This window comes from Mus caroli, unplaced genomic scaffold, assembly GCF_978045245.1.
Source record: "Mus caroli unplaced genomic scaffold, Mus_caroli_1 scaffold_2, whole genome shotgun sequence".
Lineage (NCBI taxonomy): Eukaryota > Metazoa > Chordata > Mammalia > Rodentia > Muridae > Mus > Mus caroli.
In genome coordinates, this window is record NW_028227257.1 from 126,187,531 (window position 1) to 126,207,464 (window position 19,934).

General features: G+C 36.6%; 1 protein-coding gene and 1 pseudogene across 5 annotated transcripts in view; one reads left to right on the forward strand and one right to left on the reverse strand.

Moving 5' to 3' along the window:
* Positions 1–19,934, reverse strand: part of Galnt13 (polypeptide N-acetylgalactosaminyltransferase 13) — a 692,094-nt gene that overhangs the window by 537,054 nt on the left and 135,106 nt on the right. The gene's annotated exons all lie outside the window — the stretch shown is intronic.
* On the forward strand, positions 14,017–14,158 carry LOC115030524 (small nucleolar RNA SNORA17; annotated as a pseudogene).

The window sequence follows — 19,934 nt, forward strand, 5'->3', positions numbered from 1 at the left end:
GCTGAAAGGATCATATATAGCTGTCTCTTGTGAGACTATGCCGGGGCCTAGCAAACACAGAAGTGGATGCTCACAGTCAGCTAGTGGATGGATCACAGGGCTCCCAATGGAGGAGCTAGAGAAAGTAACCAAGGAGCTAAAGGGATCTGCAACCCTATAGGTGGAACAACATTATGAACTAACCAGTACCCCAGAGCTCTTGACTCTAGCTGCATATGTATCAAAAGATGGCCTAGTCGGCCATCACTGGAAAGAAAGGCCCATTGGACATGCAAACTTTATATGCCCTAGTACAGGGGAACGCCAGGGCCAAAAAAATGGGAATGGGTGGGTAGGGAAGTGGGGGGGGGGAGGGTATGGGGGACTTTTGGGATAGCATTGGAAATGTAATTGAGGAAAATCGTAATAAAAAAAAAGAGTGCATATTCTCTGGTTGTTTAGGTTGTTAGATGCTATTTTGATAGACTAATTTTTGTGCTACCATGTTTTCTTTTTGACTTTTATCATTTTTAACATCTTGATATTTTTCTTGTCCAATTTCCCTATAAGTTTATTAACTTGAATGTTTTTCACCAAATATTAACTTTAATTTATGTTAACCTAATGTCATATATATGAAATCAGGTGATTGCTTTGCTTAAATCTTATTCATCCTTAGTGGTGTGTTAACTATTTATTTTGTTAATCAAAGGGTCAGAGTTATTAAAGTATTTAATAATAAATGTAGATAGCTTCATTTTGCCTTTTAATTTGTTTCCATTTTATTTTATATATTTTATATGGACCTTGTTACATACATTATTATTAACCATGAAAGAATGTCTTCTTTCAAAACTAAGCTTGAATATAATTGTCCTCCTAAACCTATGTATATACAGTATTATATATAAACCTATTTATATACAGTTTATATATAAACCTATTAATATACAGTTTTATATATAAATACATATATATACAGTATTATATATAAACCTATTCATATACAGTATTTGAATTAAAGCATTTCCTTTGAGTTTAATACTTCCAAATTTTCCCATTCTTTCTTCATTTTACTTTCAGCTTACCTACATTCTCTCTCTCTCTCTCTCTCTCTCTCTCTCTCTCTCTCTCTCTCTCTCTCTCTCTCTCTCTGTGTGTGTGTGTGTGTCGCTGACTCTGTCTCTCTACCATCCTCTTCCTCCTTCTCTCCCTCCTTCTCCTAGCCCTAATTTTCTTTTAATCCACTGGAAATAGTACAATCCATTGCCAAATGGTCATGGGTAATTAAGAAGCAATCTAAACAAGCCAGAATAAGCAAGTCAGCAAACAGCATTCCTTGGTAGCTTCTGCTTCAGCTCCTGCCTCAAGGTTCCTATCCTGAAATTTACAGAGCAGAAGGGGGCTAGGATGGGGTCGGGGTTCAGAGGGGCAATGAGGAAAGGGGATAAAATTTGAAATGTAAATAAAGAACATATCTAATAAAAATTAAAGAATTTAAAAAAAAAGAAATTTACAGTGACTTCACCTTCTCTAACATGGGCTATAATGTGGAAGTGTGAAGCAAATAAATGCTTTCTCCCCCCAGCTTGCATTTCACCATGATCCCTTTATTATAGTAATATAAAACAAATTAATACTAGACCACATTCTAACTTCTCATCCTCCAACCAATTTTACTATTTTCTTCAAAGTTTTACAATCAACTATTGCTTGTATAATATTTGGCTTTTTTAAGTTTTAAACACTTATTGAGAGCAGGAAAATGGTGTTTGTGTGTGTGTTTGTTTGTGGTGGGAGTGATGTGTATGTTGTAGACAATTGTAAATCAGAAGACACGTAGCCAGAATCAGCATTTTTTTTTCCAGGATGTTCATCAAGGTGGTGAAATTCAGGTACTCAGACTTGGTGGGAAGTTCTACTTCCAGGCCTTACATTTTGCTTACAACATTTTTGTTAAATTACACATAAAAGAAAAAATTCTTGTTTACTTTGATTCTTTAATTCATTCATTCTTAGTACCATTCATTTCTTTCTGTTTATACAAATATTATATATATATATATATATATATATATATACATATATGTATGTGTGTGTGTGTGTGTGTGTGTGTGTGTGTGTGTGTGTGTGTTTGTGTATACATATACATACATTTTCAGGAATCATACTCACTATCCTTAAAAATCTCCATTGAGGGCTGGAGACGTAGTTCAGCAGCTAAGAGTACTGGCTACTCTTCTGGAGGACCCGGCTTCAATTCCCAGTACTCATAGAGCAGCTCATCACTGTCTATAACTCCTGTTCCAGAGGTTTTGACACCCTCATAAAGACAGACATACATGCATGCAAAGCATTAATGTACATAAAATAAAAATAATTCCAAAGGAGTCGGCTAGAGAGATAGCTCAGTAGTTAAGAAATGGTAACTAGTCTTCCTCAGGACTTGTGTTCAAGTTCCTATGCTCATATGGGGGCTCACAACTCTCTGTAACTCCAGTTCCATAGCATTCAACAATTTCTTTCTCCCTCCAAGGTCAAACATGCACACAGGAAGAACCATCTATGCACATTAATAATACCAATACTAATAATAAATCTTCACTGAACATTTATTATAAATAAATTTACTGATTGAATACATTTTTTCATGTTTAGCAAAATATCAGTCACTTTTATTTCTGCTTGTGTTCTTTCCTTACAAGTATACAATTTTGACTAGAACATTTTATTTAATTACATTAAAGATATAATATTTCTTCAGACTTGATTCATTTCTCCTTCATGGATTTGCATCTTCTCCTCTAGACATCCCCAAACTTCTCTTTCTGCCTTTGGCTTGTAGCATATTAAATAGAATTTACCTTTATGGTACTATGAATGTACTTATTTATTTTTTTTAGCTGTTTTAATCTGTGCTTTAGGCTTTTATTGAGGATTTCTCATTAAATTCTCATTAATATTTCTATATTTACTTGGAACCGTTCTTTGCTTTTATTTCTCCAAATTGTGCTTTAGCTTTGTTTGCTGTTTTGCCATATTTCAGGTTGGAATCATGGATGTGAAACACAAGTTTCTCTGGGGTCACAAAAATATAACTTACATTGTGCCAGCATTTGCTCTGCTGTAATTTGTATTGAGTTTGGGGCTTACATTTCTTCTTTGATCTTTAAATCCTGTTAATTTACATTCAAGCAAACATTTATTTTCTTCACTCATATGAAGCATACAAGTAGAGGAACTCTGACTTCTGCTACTATGGTCTTCCCAGATAGCTTTGCCATTTGATCCATTTTTATGGTTTCCTGCTCTCTACTACAATAACCTATGGATATGTATATTGCCCACTTTTTATTTGTTTTAACAATTTTAATAATAGCTAGTTTGAATGTTCTCTCTGAGAGTTCTGTTATATGTAGGTCATATATTTAGCTTGGTTGAATTCTTTTTATCTTAACAATATTTTCATTTTCTTTTATTGCCTTTTTTACACCTCATAAATTTTCTTTGAAGCTGAATATCTTGTGAAGAACATTATAGGCTGAGTAAATAGTTTTTATGTTTTTAAATGAGAGTGGTTGTCCTTTGGCTAGTACTGGAGTTTGAATTCATCTACCCAGCAATTAAAAAAAAATTGGAATTTCTTCTGACCAAAGTTTCTCTGACTATTCAGGCTTCAAATACCTCTACTAAAATCCTGTGTTTGGAGTGGGCAATAGAAGAATAAAAGTTTTCCCCAGTATCTGTTCTACTTTCAATTTCAAGTGTGAACTTCGAGTACTTCAGAGGTCTCTGTTTGTTCTTTATCTCTCCTTGCTACTCCTTATTATTTGAAGTTTGTCAGTCTGGCTGCTGGAAGATTCTTCTGATATGTGTTCTTCATTGTTGTTTTTAAGCCTAAATCTGAATTCTGAACCTAAGTCTAGAATTGCTTGAATCCTTACCATCCTGGTACTTCCTACAATTTACTTCTAGAGCTAAAAGATATTCTCACCCCTTTCTAAAAAACGGGGGGGGGGCAGGATATATTTCAGCCACTCTTTTTTTTTATTCATTTTCAGTTTTGTTCAGCCTTTTCTATACAGATATCTCATATAACTCTCATGATAGCATGCACTGGACTATTGTAAAATGACAGAACAATGTATCTACAGTTTTGTGCTTTAGAAAATGCTGAAGAAAATCATAAAATATAAAATCAATTAGAAAAATAGAATAAAATTTTATGGGACTGGGCTTCAAAAACTTAGCAAAATTATTAGAAAAGAAATTTATGAGGCTAACCAAATTTATTTCTCTAGCAATACTAAAAACAAACCCAAAAGAGGCAATATAATATAAAATCCCTTAAATTGATTTTGGTCAAAGTATTTTACAGAGCAACAGAAATGAAATTAAGGCATGGCTATGATATTTCTATGTATTCTACAGGAAAGAATGTTTTGCTATAACCTTTATTAAGATTATTTTCTTAGCTTTAGCTATAAGTATGTGGTATTTTGTATATGAAAATTAGCCACATTAATTTATGTGTTTTTTCTCTGCCAAGTTAACATTTGACTACTTCTAAGTGAAAAACACAGCCCACCCCATACTACCTGCCCCAAAATAAAGCCAAGACTCCATACTCATCATATATATCATAGTTCTAAAATGCCAGTTCTTTGGAGATAGTTGAAGAAAAGCAACAAACCCTAACATGGTTGCAGAAATAAACAACAGATGGCAGTTTTATGGAGAAAATACCTTGGTGGTAATTAAGAGCTCTCTAATTGGACTTAAGAGCCTCTCAACAAGAAGAAAATCATTCCTTATACTAGAAACCTAGCAAAACCACCCAGGGCTAGTGAAACCATAAATGGTGGAAGAGAAGCTACAACTGTCATGTTACTAAACCAAAATAATCCCTGACTACTATAAACATCTGCCCTTATACCCACATAGTCTATGTAGACCTTACTGCTCACCAAGGAAGAACTATAGAAAAATGACAGTCAATTATTGTGGGTTGTATTGATGTTGTTTGAATTTTGATACGAATTTCGTTTTCTTAAAAGGGGTTGTCCCCAACAAGTAGGTGATCATGTATTTACGTGACCTCATTTGATCCTTTTTTCTTCTCCTTCTTCTTCTTCTTCTTCTTCTTCTTCTTCTTCTTCTTCTTCTTCTTCTTCTTCTTCTTCTTCTTCTTCTTCTTCTTCTTCTTCCTTCTTCTTCTTCTTCTTTTTCTTCTTCTTGTTCTTCTTCTTCTTGTTCTTCTTCTTCTTCTTCTTCTTCTTCTTCTTCTTCTTCTTCTTCTTCTTCTTCTTCTTCTTCTTCTTCTTCATTTTAACTGGTCAATAAAAACTAGAGCCTGTGACCAGGCCGTGGAGAGGAAAGGTAGGATGGGAGATTTCTGAGAGTTGGGGCAGGTAGAAGAGGAGGACAAGAAGGGAAGAAAGGACAGAAGTGGAAGAAGAAGCCATAATGGAACATTATAGCATGGCTAGGAGAAACTGTAAGAGAGAAAGGGTCTTATAGTTGGGATATAAGTTAGTGTATAGTGTTATATTTGTCTAATGTAGATATATAGTTATAACTATAATAACTGGATTGTGTGTTACTTTTATGGGTTTATTGGGGTTGGAAATTAGCATGACAAATTGGTGCCCAACATCTCTAAAATATATTACAGACATATTTCATAACCATACAGGACAAACAGTTGTAGAGAAATTTAATCACACTCTAAAAAAGATACATCACAGACAAAAGGGAGCAACAAAGACCCCCAAAGATACACTACATTAATATTTGACAAGTCTGTTTTGGTATATATATATATACCAATACACACACACACACATTTTCAAAAGTGTTAGAGATGCACAGAACATGGCATTTAATATTTCACTACTAAAGATCAACTTACTACAAGACATGTGTGCTCCTGACAGTATCCCCATTGCACTTCAAGGAAGATATTGAGCATCTTTACCTACAGATGGAGTTGCTTTGATCGTGGCAAGGAAGCCACTGGCTAAGAATTACCCTAATTCATCTGCAGACAAAAATACTGCCCAAAAAGGACAAACAGATGTGGAATAATAGACTGCTGTCAAGACATGCTAAGTTAGACCTTCAAAATCCCTGCTTCACTTAAGGATTTTCTGATGGTTCTGGGCCAGAAGGCTGAAGACAGATGTTTCAACCTTATAAGAAATTAGGGGATTGTCCAGTCAGTCAGCTGTCTCCACAAATTGTATGGTTTTGAAACCTATGCTTTTGTGCTTCCTACATATTCAGGTCATACTTAATTCCTTTTCAGATCTTTGGCAAGGTTGAAGCATAGTTATAGTCTCATAATTGAACTTAAGTTGTTCACCATTAAAGAAGATGTTTCAGATTTGAAAGGCTGGATTTACATGGTAATATAAGTTAGAATCAACATAATTAAGGAACAGAATTGTAAACTCATTAGTTAGGATAGATCGTAGGTGACTTTATCTAAATTGACAAGTATGATGGACTAGATTGTAAGGGTATACCATACTTTATGATTTACATAATTATTGTGGTAGTACTCAATTTATATCTGAGAGAAAAAGTCTTTTTAATTGGACAAAAAGGGGGAAATGCTTTAGGTTGCCCTGATGCTGTTTGAATTCTGATGTTAATTCTGCCTCCTTAATAGGGGTTGTCCCTAAAAAGCAGTAGACCACATACTCAGGTGATCATGTGAACATTCTCCCCATTTTAATTGGTCAATAAAGGCTAAAGCCTGTGATTGGGCAATGGAGGAGAGAGGGGGACAGGTGGTCTATAAGAATGGGGGCACATAGATGAGGAAGATCAGAAGGGGAGAGAGGGTGGAAGAAAAGGAGGAGGAAGCCATGATAGATCAGAACTCCATGGAGGAACTGCAAGTAGCAAAGGGTCTTAGAGTTGGGGAATAAGTTAGTACAGGGCTAGAACTGCCCAATCTAGGCATATAGCTTAAACATTATAAGTAGATTGTGGGTTTTTACAGCAATCTGTCAAAATGCAGATTTGTGGAACCCAGTCACAAAGCATAAATCTTGAACACAACTCCTGTGCATATGACTTACCGATCAGTACAGAAGAGAAAACAGAAAGATTGTAAGAGCCATGAGATCAGGATGTTTGTTGCAAGACCCAGTCCTCAACATGTCTGCTTAAACATGACTGCCTGAACAAGCACAACAAGAATATTCACAAAAATGGGGAAAGCCCAAGAGACTCAATGCTACAAAAAGAATATAAGCAACTGATGTTGAGAGTGGAAAAAGTCGTCTTCTCTGGAAGAGCACACCAAAAGATTGTTTGCTACCAATGGATCAGCTCTGAAAACATATATGCATATACAGGCCAAGCAGGTTGCATTTATATAATTAGAAATGACTGTGTTAAGTGTGTGTGTGTGTGTGTGTATATGCATTTGATGTGTGTATTTGACAACAATAAAGGAAGAGTTCATAATTTGAAAGAGAGTTTCATAGATAAGAATTCACAAATTATTAAATCAATATATATACCTGCAAGGCCATAATTTTTTTCTTTTCACAGACATCTAGTCTATGTTATTTTTTTTGTTGTTGTTGTTTTTTTTGTTGTTGTTGTTGTTGTTGTTTTCGAGACAGGATTTCTCTGTATAGTCCTGGCTGTCCTGGAACTCACTTTGTAGACCAGGCTGGCCTCGAACTCAGAAATCTGCCTGCCTCTGCCTCCCGAGTGCTGGGATTAAAGGCGTGTGCCACCACGCCCGGCCTATGTTATTTTTTATGTCATTCAAAAATGACCAGTTTGTTACCTAACAACTGGCTATTTCTATCTCATTGTCCAGCATGTAAGTCAAGTCAAACATCTACATCTGTTTCTAGTAAAACTGGCTCTGCTATTTTATTCTATAACTCAATAAGTATCAATAAGCCAGAAAACAGAAAGGAATCTGAGATTATCTTTATCCTTCAATTTCTGTCTGCCAACTAGGTATCAAGTACCATAAATTATCTGCTCAATATAGCCATAACTTAATTTCTGTCCAATACTAATATGGTAATATTTGCTCACAATTCTGACACAGACAATTTCAGTAAATTCCACATTTTAAGTAGCTTCTTCAAATTTTATACCCAAGCAATTCATCTTCAGCTGTCACATAATCAATTTAAAATGTAAATCTACCAAGCTATACAAACACACAACTGATGGTTTTAGAGATATCCATAGTTTATGAAACAGTGTTATGCTCTGAATATGAAATAACTTTCCCAGATTTGTGTGTTTAAACATTTAGGCTCTAGCTGGTGGCTCTGTTTCGAGAGGTTTGGAAACCTCCAGACATTGAAGCTTAACTAGAGGAGGTAGGTTACTGAAAATAGATCCTTGGCTGTGTATTATTTTTGCCTCATTCCTGTTACACTCTATCTGCTTCTTAGTCTGCTTCAATATGAGCAAACATCTGTCACACACTTTCTTATAGCACAGTATCATGAAACTTCACTACCTTTGCCCAGAGGAACTATATCACATGAGACCATATCAAATATTACAAATAATAAATAAAATTCATAAAATAATATTTAAAAAATCAGGGATATCATGTTTAGAAATGAAAAAGTTTACACATATTATCCAATGAAAACTATTCATTTTTCTCTCCATATCTTCATATTTTCTTTAGGTCAGAAGGCTAGACACAGCTTAGATTTACTATAAGACTCTGCTGCATATTTTTTGCCATTGTTTAATTTCTTTGGTTGCACCAGTGGCAAAGCTAGCCTCAGACACATTTACTTGCCCCTGCTGATGTCAGGAAAAGATCTTTTGGGGACATTTAAACAAAACCAAGATGTAAATAAGGCCATTTTTCTTACTGGAATTTAGCATTATTTGAAAGCTCACATGAGTTACACTTTCTCCTCCTTAAGGATGAAAATCTTGTTTTCTTCATGATGGGAGGTGTTCTAAATGTTGATGCCACTAAGAGATCCTTGTGAAAGAGCCATCCCACAGAATGCCACCTTGCTCTATCAAAGCTTCAAGGATAACACTCTTTTTAAGAAAAGTCCCCCCCCCCTCATGTGTTTGAGGGTCTGTCTGAATAGCTTAGACTCTACAAGGAAAACTCCTTTGTTATTAATGCAAAGTCTGGCAGGCATGGTAGCTCATGCCCCTAATATCAGCACTCTAAGGTTGAGAATCTTGGACTACAAAGTGAGTTCTAGGCCAGCCAACATTACTGGATGATGCCCTATCTCATCAATGACAACAACAACAAAACAAAACATATTTGGGAACTGAAGTGAAAATTTCAGAAATGTGAAGAAAATACCTAATAAAAATCTGTTTGCCATTTCTTTTACTTCAAAAAATAATAATAATTCAGGGAAAGATGAGGAATTCTAGGCCCATTCCTAAACATAGTAAAAGCAATATACAGAAAACCAGTAGCCAACATCAAACTAAATGGAGAGAAACTTGATGAAATCCCACTAAAAGCAGGGACTAGACAAGGCTGTGCTCTCCTTCCATACCTATTCAATATAATACTCGAAGTCCTAACAAGGGCAATTAAACAACAAAAGTAGATCAAAGGGATACAAATTGGAAAGGAAGAAGTCAAAATATCACTATTTGGAGATGATATGATAGTATACTTAAGTGACCCCCAAAATTCCACCAGAGACCTACTAAACCTGATAAACAACATCAACAAAGTGCCTGAATATAACAAAGTGCCTGAATATAAAATTAACTCCAACAAATCAGTAGCTGAGAAAGAAATTGGGGAAACAGCACCCTTCACAATAGTCACAAATAATATAAAATACCTTGGTGTGACTCTAACCAAGCAAATGAAAGATCTGTATGACAAGAACTTCAAGTCTCTGAAGACTGAAATGGAAGAAGATATCAGAAGATGGCAAGATCTCCCATGCTCATAGATTAGCAGGATTGATATAGTAAAAATGATCATCTTACCAGATGCAATCTACTGATTCAGTGCAATCCCCATCAAAATTTCAACACAATTCTTCATAGAGTTAGAAAGAACAATTCTCAAATACATTTGGAATACCAAAAAACCCAGGATAGTGAAAACTATTCTCAACAATAAAAGAATTTCTGGGGGAGTCACCATTCTCCACTTCAAGCAGTTCTACAAAGTAATAGTGATAAAAACATCATGATATTGGTACAGAGACAGGCAGGAAGATCAATCAAATAGAATTTAAGACTCAGAAATGAACCCTCACAGCTACGGTCACTTGATCTTTCACAAAGGAGCTAAAAACATCCAGTGGGGGGAAAAACAGTATTGTCAACAAATGGTACTGATTCAACTGGTGGGTAGCATGTTGAAGGATACAAATCAATCCATTTTTAACTCCTTGTACAAAGCTCAAGTATAAGTGGATCAAGGACCTCCACATAATACCAGAATCACTGAAAGTAATAGAAGAGAAAGTAGGTAAGAGCCTCAAATACACAGGCACAGAGGAAAAGTTCCTGAACAAAACACCAGTGATTTATGCTCTAAGATCAACAATTGAGAAATGAGACCTCATAAAATTGCAAAGCTTCTGTAAGGCAAATGACACTGGCAATAGGACAAAACAGCAACTAAGAGATTGAGGAAAGATCTTCATCAATGCTTCATTCAATAGAGGGTTAATATCAAATATATACAAAGAACTCAAGAAATTAGACTCCAGAGAATCAAATAACCCTATTAAAAATGGGGTATAGAGCTAAACAAAGAATGCTCAACTGAGGAATAACGAATGGCTGAGAAGCACCTAAAGAAATGTTCAACATCCTTATTCATCAGTGAAATGCAAATCAAAACAATCCTAAGATTTCACCTCACACCAGTCAGAATGGCTAAGAGGACAGCAGATGCTGGCAAAGATGTAGAGAAAGAGGACAACTCCTCCATTGCTGGTGGGACTTCAAGCTGGTACAACTCCTCTGGAAACCAGTCTGGCGGTTCCTCAGAAAATTGGACATATTATTACATGAGGACCCAGCTATACCACTCCTAGGCATATAACTAAAAATGCTCCAACATATAACAAGGACACATGCTCTACTATGTTCATAGCAGACTTATTTATAATAGCCATAAGATGTCCTTCAACAGAGGAATGGATACAGAAAATGTGGTACATTTACACAATGGAGTACTACACAGCTATTGAAAACACTGACTTAATACAACTCTTACACAAATGGATGGAACTAGAAAACTTAATCCTGAGTGAGATAAGCTAATTACAAAAGAACACATATGGTATTCACTCACTGATAAGTGGATTTTAGCCCAAAATCTTGGAATACCCAAGAAACAATTCACACAATGTGCAGCTTAAGAAGAAAAAAAAAACCAAAGTGTGGGTGCTTTGATCCTTCTTAGAAGGAAAAACAAAATACTCACAGGAGCAAATACAGAGAGAAAGTGTAGAGCAGAGACTGAAGGAAAGGCCTTCCAGAGACTGACCCACCTGGGGATCCATCCCATATATAATCACCAAATGTGGACACTATTGTGGATGCCAAAAAGTACCTGCTGACAGGTGCCTGATATAGCTGTCTCCTGAGAGGCTCTGCCAGAACCTGACATATATAGAGGAGGATGCCCACAGCCTTCCATTGAACTAATCATAGGGTCCTCAATGGAGGAGTTGGAGAAAGGACTGAAGGAGTTGAAGGGGTCTGCAACCCCATAGGAAGAACATTATCAACCAACCAGAGCTCCCAGGGCCTAAACCACCAACCAAGGAGGGACCCATGGTTCCAGCTGGATATGTAGCAGAATATGGTCTTGTTGGACATCAGAGGGAGACGAGGCCCTTTGTCCTATAAAGGCTCAAAGCCCTAGTGTAGGGGGATGTGAGGGCAGGGAGATGGAGTGGATGGGTAGGTGAGGGCACAACCTCATAGAAGCAGGAAGGGTCCCCCTGGTATACAGGGTTTCTGCGGGTAAAATTAGGAAAGGGGATAAATAAATATCATGTAATGATATGTAAAGAAATAAAATATGCAGTAAAAATTTTTAAATAAAATAATACAAAAACAAAACAAAACAAAAGAACAATAACCACACATAGCCAAACATTTCAGTTGTGCCATGTGATTTGTTTTTTTCTGGATTTGTCTTGTGAGAAGACATCTGATGTTTTTCTGAAAACAGACACTTGACAAGGCACAATGGTTAGAAAGAATATAAGTGGAACCCCACTAACAGTGATAGGATACTCTGGCTTTGGTACTCTGTGCACTCCTTTCCCTCCTTGCTGCTCTTTCCGAGTTCACTGTTCTCACTTCTTCACTGTTCTTCACTGGTCTTTACACCAAAAACTTCTTTCTGGATGCCAGCTAATTCTAGCTGCATTGGCTGAGTCGTGCTAACTCGTTGGAGGACTGCTCTTTTTTTTTCGATAAAATCACCTCTACTAATTCATGTTTATTCTGTCCTATTAAACTGGAGGGATAGTGACCTAAAAACAGAGTGAAATCACCCAAAGAAACTATTTCCAAACAGGTCGCCACACCCACTTCTCTGTTAACCTTTCTCTCTTACCTCTGGTCAATGTGCTAGAAGAGAGGTTGAAATAATTAAGAATCATAAACTAAGTACGTTTTGAAAAATCTAAGTCTTCAGGTAACCAATCCCAAAGCAATAACTTCTGCTTTCAACAACATATTCCGACCTAAACAAGTAACAATCATAGAATATTATCATAGTTACCAATCTGCCCACATTCAGTGGATGATTTAGGGCATGGGACATTGGAGACTAGCTTAGATGTGCAGTCATCACTGACAAATAAGACGTGGGCCTTCAGTAACACTGGGTTGTGCATGCTGAGTGAGGTCTAAAGAACTGGAACCTGAGGCCCTGCCTAGTTTCCAGACTTATAGCTGTCACTTGAAAATGGACAATTGGAGAGAAAGAACATTTTCATTGAATGTCAATCTCCCCTCCTTCACTTCTTCCTCCATCCAGGTCTCAAGTGCCTCTTACCCTAATAACTATTTGGCATACAAATATAGAGGTGTTTATAAATTATTTTGTATTTAATTTTTAACACTTTAGCATGTTGTTTTAAATGTCATATAGCATTCTACAACAGTGTGAGTCACTAATACAGTAACAAAAAAGGCCTCTGGGATTTTGTAAGGTCTCAGTCACAAAGGGTTACTACCAATTCACAAAGTCTAGAACACCACTGATAACATAGATAATGACACAATTCAAAAGAAAGTTATTTCATTTTAATGAGTAAAATCTGTGATTAATGTAGAAGTTAGATTTTAAAATGAACATTTATTAATAAGCAGATAAAAATTTTACTGATAATACCACACAACACTAAGGGTATTAACTAAATTTTCTTGTCTGTCATATATAGCTAAACTTCTAATTTCTATGAAAATATTTACTATTTTTGTCATTATATTTTAGTGGAAGCAGCTCCTTTTTAAGGATTTATACTGGACTAATAAGCTTTGGTCACAAAGAATTTCACAGGCTTATTTAAATATAAATTTTTACATAAAAAAGTGATGGTCACCCTGGTTGATATAAAGTTCATATCATTAAAACTATGTTAAGGTTACCTGTATGCTACAACAATTAAAAAAGAGGTAAAATGATGTTATTGTAACATAATCACAAAAATAAAACATATGTACGACATAAATATAAATATACATAATAAGAAATATTTTAATAAAAAACAAGTTCATTTTTTGTCTGCAGATAGCTCTTGGATGTAGAATATTCCTTAGTGTTTATGGGGTCCTAATTCACCCTCCAGCACTGCAAAATAAATAATACACCAATAATTGAATTCAATCTTTCAGTGATTTAGTATTTTAAGAGTATGAGCCATAAGTACTGTATAAAATGCTGGTTATCACAAAGCCATTACCCAGATAATAGTGTTTTCCCTTATTACTGTGTAAAGATTCACTCCCTGTAATAAGGGGCACATTTTCGAAAGAGAAGTGTATGAAAATATTCTTTACCCTGCCCCTAGGGAAAGCATTGCAGATGTGGCTGCTGTGTGTTATGTGCTTCAATCTGTGGCAAAGAGGAAGAGAGAAACTATGTCTAAGCTCAGTGTTCTTATCTGTGAATATATGCATGCATACATAGCAGCTTAACATTCCTTGAAAGAAAGTGAGCCTGAGACGATGTCCAGTACAGCACTGAGCAATCACTGAAAGGTTCCCAGGGCATGAAACAAGCCAGAGAAAACACTACCCCCCCCTTCCACCCTTGGACTATAGGCTTCAGGCAGGAGTGAGTCTAAGACAGAAGACCCTCATATGGTGCCACTGGCACTTGGATGGACCAAGCAAGTAGTGAATCTGAGATGACCACCAGACTAATGCCATGGTGCAGGGACAGGGAGCTAGCCTGAGGTGACCACCAGTCAGGCACAGTGCAGTCCTAGGACAGCTCATCACCACGATGACTTCTGCCTAGTGCTTGAGCAAGATATTGCACTTTTAAAACCATTCCTGGGATGACCTCAGACACTCAATGACCCTGGGCACCACTAAGATGAGCAATTGAGTGGTAGAGAAATGGAAGAGAAAGAGAAGCAGAAGGATGTGGTCACAGAGGAGAGAGAAAAACTGGAGACTCAATGGTAGTGAGGAATATCAAGATGTGAGTAGCGAGAGATGCCACCTGAGAACACAGTGCATTTCTGGCCCGTGCTGCCACTAGAGTTCACATGTGAGTCCATGGCTATGTAGCATCAGAGGGTCTGTTACCAACAATGACCAGATGGATGTCCATGGTCTGAGCTGCTTCTTGGGGACATGTTAATGCCTGCAGGGTGTGGAAAACTAGTTCCACATGTCACCTGGGCATCCTGGGAGAGCTGCCCCCCCAAGGGGGGGCAGGAGAACAGGAGAACTCGCGCTACCCTCATTGGCATTACCTGTGAGAGCAAGCCCTGCACCTGCCTCAGTAGCACAGTGGAGATGACCTAGTGGCAGAGGTACAAGCTAGCCCACCTGAGGGTGTGAGAGGGGAGAGCTACTCCTACTATTTAATGGCTGTGTGGTGACATGAGGGAGGAAGAGATGCCATCTCCCCATACTCACACACTTTACCACCTATAAAATTGGCCCTTGATTCTCAACAGCTGCAGCACTTTGTAGAGTGATCCCTCCATCTCACCTGGGCAGCACAGTAGAGCTGGCCTTGGCCATGGGGGTTGCAGGTGAGCAGGTCTTAAGAGTGTGAGCATATCCTGTAAGGCAAAAGACAGTCAATAATACAAAAAGGCCACCAATAGGTTGGGAAAGGATTTTTACCAACCCTAAATCCGATAGGGGACTAATATTCAAAATATACAAAAAGCTCAAGAATCTGGACTCCAGAAATTCAAATAACCCCATTAAAATGGGTTCAGAGCTAAACAAAGAATTCTCAAGTGAGGAATACCGAATGGCTGAGAAGCACCTGAAAAAATGTTCAACATCCTTAATCATCAGGGAAATGCAAATCAAAATAAAATTGATATTCCACCTCACATCAGTCAGAATGGCTAAGATCAAAAATTCAGATGACAGCAGATGCTGGCAAGGATGTGGAGAAAGAGGAACACTCCTTCATTGCTGGTGGGATTGCAAGCTTATACAACCACTCTGGAAGTCAGTCTGGAGGTTCCTCAGAAAATTGGACATAGTACTACCAGAAGATCCAACAATACTTCTTCTGGGCATATACCCAGAAGAAGTTCCAACAGGTAATAAGAACAAATGCTCCACTATGTTCATAGCAAGCTTATCTATAATAGCCAGAAGCTGGAAAGAACCCAGATGCCCCTCAACAGAAGAATGGATACAGAAAATGTGGTACATTTACACAATGGAGTACTACTCAGCTATTAAAAACAATGAATTTATGAAATTTTTGGACAAATGGATGTATCTGGAAGATATCATCCTTAGTGAGGTAACCCAATCACAAAAGAAGTCATTAGATATGCACTCACTGATAAGTGGATATTAGTCCAGAAACATAGAATACCCAATTTGCAAAACACAAGAAAATCAAGAACAGGGAAGACCAGTGGGTTGATACTTCGTTCCTCCTTAGAATAGGGAACAAAATACCTATGAAAGGAGTTACAGAGACAAAGTTTGGAGCTAAGACGAAAGGATGGACTATCCAGAGACTACCGCACCTAGGGATCCATCCCATAATCAGCCACCAAACCAAGATACTATTGCATATGCCAGCAAGATTTTGATGAAAGGACCCTGATATAGCTGTCTTGTATGAGGCTATGCCAGTGCCTGGCAAATACAGAAGTGGATTCTCACAGTCATCTATAAGATGGAACCCAGGGCTCCCCAATGGAGAAGCTAGAGAAAGCACCCAAGGAGCTGAAAGGGGTCTGCAGCTCTATAGGTGGAACAACAATATGAACTAACCAGAAACCCCCAGAGCTCCTGTCTCTAGCTGCGTATGTAGCAGAAGTTGGCCTAGTTAGCCATCACTGGGAAGAGAGGCCTCTTGGTATTGCAAACTTTATATGCCCCAGTACAGGGGAATGCCAGGGCCAAGAAGTGGGAGTGGGTGGGTAGGGGAGCAGGGCGGGGGAGGGTATAGGGAACTCTGGAATAGCCTTTGAAATTTGAAATGTATATAAAGAAAATATCTAAAAAGAATGTGATCATAGGAAAGCCTGCCCTACTTCTTGTTGCAGTTTAGTGCCATAGGTGAAGGAGAGATGCCCTCCTTCCCTCCCTTGTTTATCCCTTGTCCATTGCCACCCATGGTGGTAGAACTGGCCATGTCCTTTACAGGCAACAACACCAGGGAAAGCAAGCCATGCACCTTGCATAGGCAGCAGGACAGATCTGGACATGGATATTGGGTTTGTTGGGGTGACCTACCACCCAGACTAGTAGAGCTGGAGAGTCAGTGGTCTGACCAACCCAGATTCAAGGCTTTAAGTTTTCCTACCTCAACACCTACCCCATGGGTGAACTGCTAGAGAACATGAAGGGGCAGGTCCTAGAGATATAACATGGCAGGATCTCCATGACACAGTGTAACAACAGAATATCTGAGAGGCATCCCAGTGAGGTTCCAATGTCGATAAAGTAGCAGAAGCCAGAAGTCTCAACCAGACCAACCAGTCATTGCAATGACCATTTGCAAGAAAAGATATTTGGACCAAAGGATATTCTATGGAACACACTGTGACACACTATAGCTTACACAAGATTGTTTTCGATGTAGTGGGGAAGCCTGAAAGGGTGGATAGCAGGTACAAAGGGAGAGGGGAATGAGTGGGGTTGAAAAGTTAAATATCTATCCCCTTTTCTGATAGTCGTGCTATTAGAGGTAAATATTGTTTTATTATACTACTGCAGCAGAAGGTGCAAAAAACTACTAAGACACGAATGGAATTCTATCAAAGACAGAGGAATCAAAGGTAAACAAAAGACTTTGTATTCAACAACATTAAAAGGAAATGAAAAAGTTGACAATGAAATAACTGAAAATACTTGCATGCCTGTGAAAGAATAGCATCTTATTTATATTAAGTTATATGTAATACTTCTTTGATTCCAAATGAATATGCAGTAGTGTTTATTTGTATATATGAATCAGAACTGTTTTTGGATTAGTAAAAAATAAAATTATAAAATACATTATAATTAAAATAAACTGTTTTAAATTTTAAACTGTATAATGAAAACAAATTTAGGCATCTACATTTTAATCAAGTTACCAAAACAGCTTTAAAATATATAAAAATAGTTCAAAATAGATGTATAAGTATATAAGCCAATTTCTCAAATTTGAAACTGATCATAAGTCAATTTATATGCAAATAATATGAAATATAGACGTAATATAAAATCTATGGGCTTTTTATATCTTCTATAGATGTATGCAAGCTTATTCCTTTAACTTTCTTGGATTACAGTATTCTATAATAGATCCAGAAGGAAAGGAATGGTTTTAGAAAATGCAAATGCTAAGTCATACTTATTTAATCCTGAGTAATTAAATAGGATCATTCCTATATAAGGAACACATTTTTAGAAAGAAAAATTTTGCATCCTGCAATGCTTATCATTAAATCCACCAATAGAATAGCATCATATTATTGCAATAAAATTTGAGAGACTTCATTTTACTTTCACTAACACAGCTTGAATGGTCAGCCTATACACTCAGTATTATTTTTTCTACTATATAACTTACAGCTCTATAGGATAAAGTGACTTTTAATTTATAGAATTATATTTATAGAATGTAATTATATTATAGAATTATATATTATGTATTATGTATGAATTATATTATAGAATTATGTATTATGTAATTATATTATAGAATTAATTTATAGAATGTAAGTAACTTTGGTAAATTGTAACTTCACCAAATCAGTAGCTGAAATCTTTCGTATTAAAATTAGCTACAAAATTTTTCTGTGCTTTACAAATTTGGTATGAATATAAATTATATTAGAATTATATATCAACTCTAGCTTTCTTAATATTACTTACTTCACACAGAAACTTACATTCCCATTTGTTAGTCAAATCAATGTTTCTGCAGACTACGACTTGTCAGATTTCACAATGTCTTATATCATATAGACATTTGGAAAACTTTAGTAATTTAACAATGGAAGGAAACACAGCATTAAAGGGATGGGAGATTAGCAAGATAACCCTGATAAGCATTAGATTATGTCTGTGCCCTTGAGGAAAATACCTAGTTCTTCAATAAGCAAAATGAGGCTGCTCTCAGATCCCATCAGCTTTTTCTAATTCCTTTCGTTAAAAAAAAAAAAGAAAGAAAATATTTGTTAGCTGCTATAATTGTTTATACAGACCAATGATAACACTCTGAAATGCATTTTGTTTGTTCAAAACCTAACAGAGAGGTCCATGAGATTGTGGTAGACCTATGAGACAGCATACAGGGTAGAAATCTAGAAGCTTGGAGCACATGGTACAATAGCTGCTGCAGTGCTCAGCTTGAACTTGATTTTATCCATATGAACATCCCAGTGACTATGTGAAAACAGCTGTTTCATTAGTTATCTGCTCCAATTGCATTTTAAATTTAGATACATTTCCATGACTAAGGCAAATTTTAAGAATTTCTGTATATGGAATTTAGCATGTCCTGACATAAGAAATGTACAGCTTATAACTGAGCATTTCCATAGGAATTAATAAAATTAAAAAGTATATTTTCTCAACACACAATTATTTACAGGTGTAGAAGATGCTCAAATGTAAGGCTACTACCACTGTTTTGTTTCTAGTACTTTTAAGACATGGTGGTTAAATACATAAATAAGCACAGTAGGAAATGCTGTGGCTAGATATTTAGAACTTACAAATTAATAATACAGCATAAATATGTAGAGAGGGTCAAAACAAAATAATAAAACATTATATTAGAAAGTATGAGTTTCTCGAAATAATAGTAGCTCTGATAGAAGTATTCCCTCTGTAATTTCACACTCCCATAGTTTCTAAAAATTAGAGAGCACACTGATTCTTTCTTCTTAAGTCATTAAGTACAAGTCTGCCCTTCTGAAAGTAGGAGTATTTAATAAGCTTCACAGTTCCAAAATGATGCACTCAGACATTGACAAAACCAGATCCACGATTCTCACTTTTTAATTAAATATTTTAGTTGATATTCATGCATGTATATACTATGTTTTGATCCAATTCATTCTCTATATTTGTGTAGTATGGAATCATCTACTAGAAAATGGGCAGGTTATTTAGTTTTTTCTCACTACTGGACAGAAGCAGGTGAGCCCTGTTGTTGAATTAGGGAAGGCTGAAAGAAGCTGAGGAGAAGGGTAACCCTGTAGGAAGACCAGCAGTCTCAATTAACCTGGACCGCCAAGATGTCTCAAACACTGGACCACCAA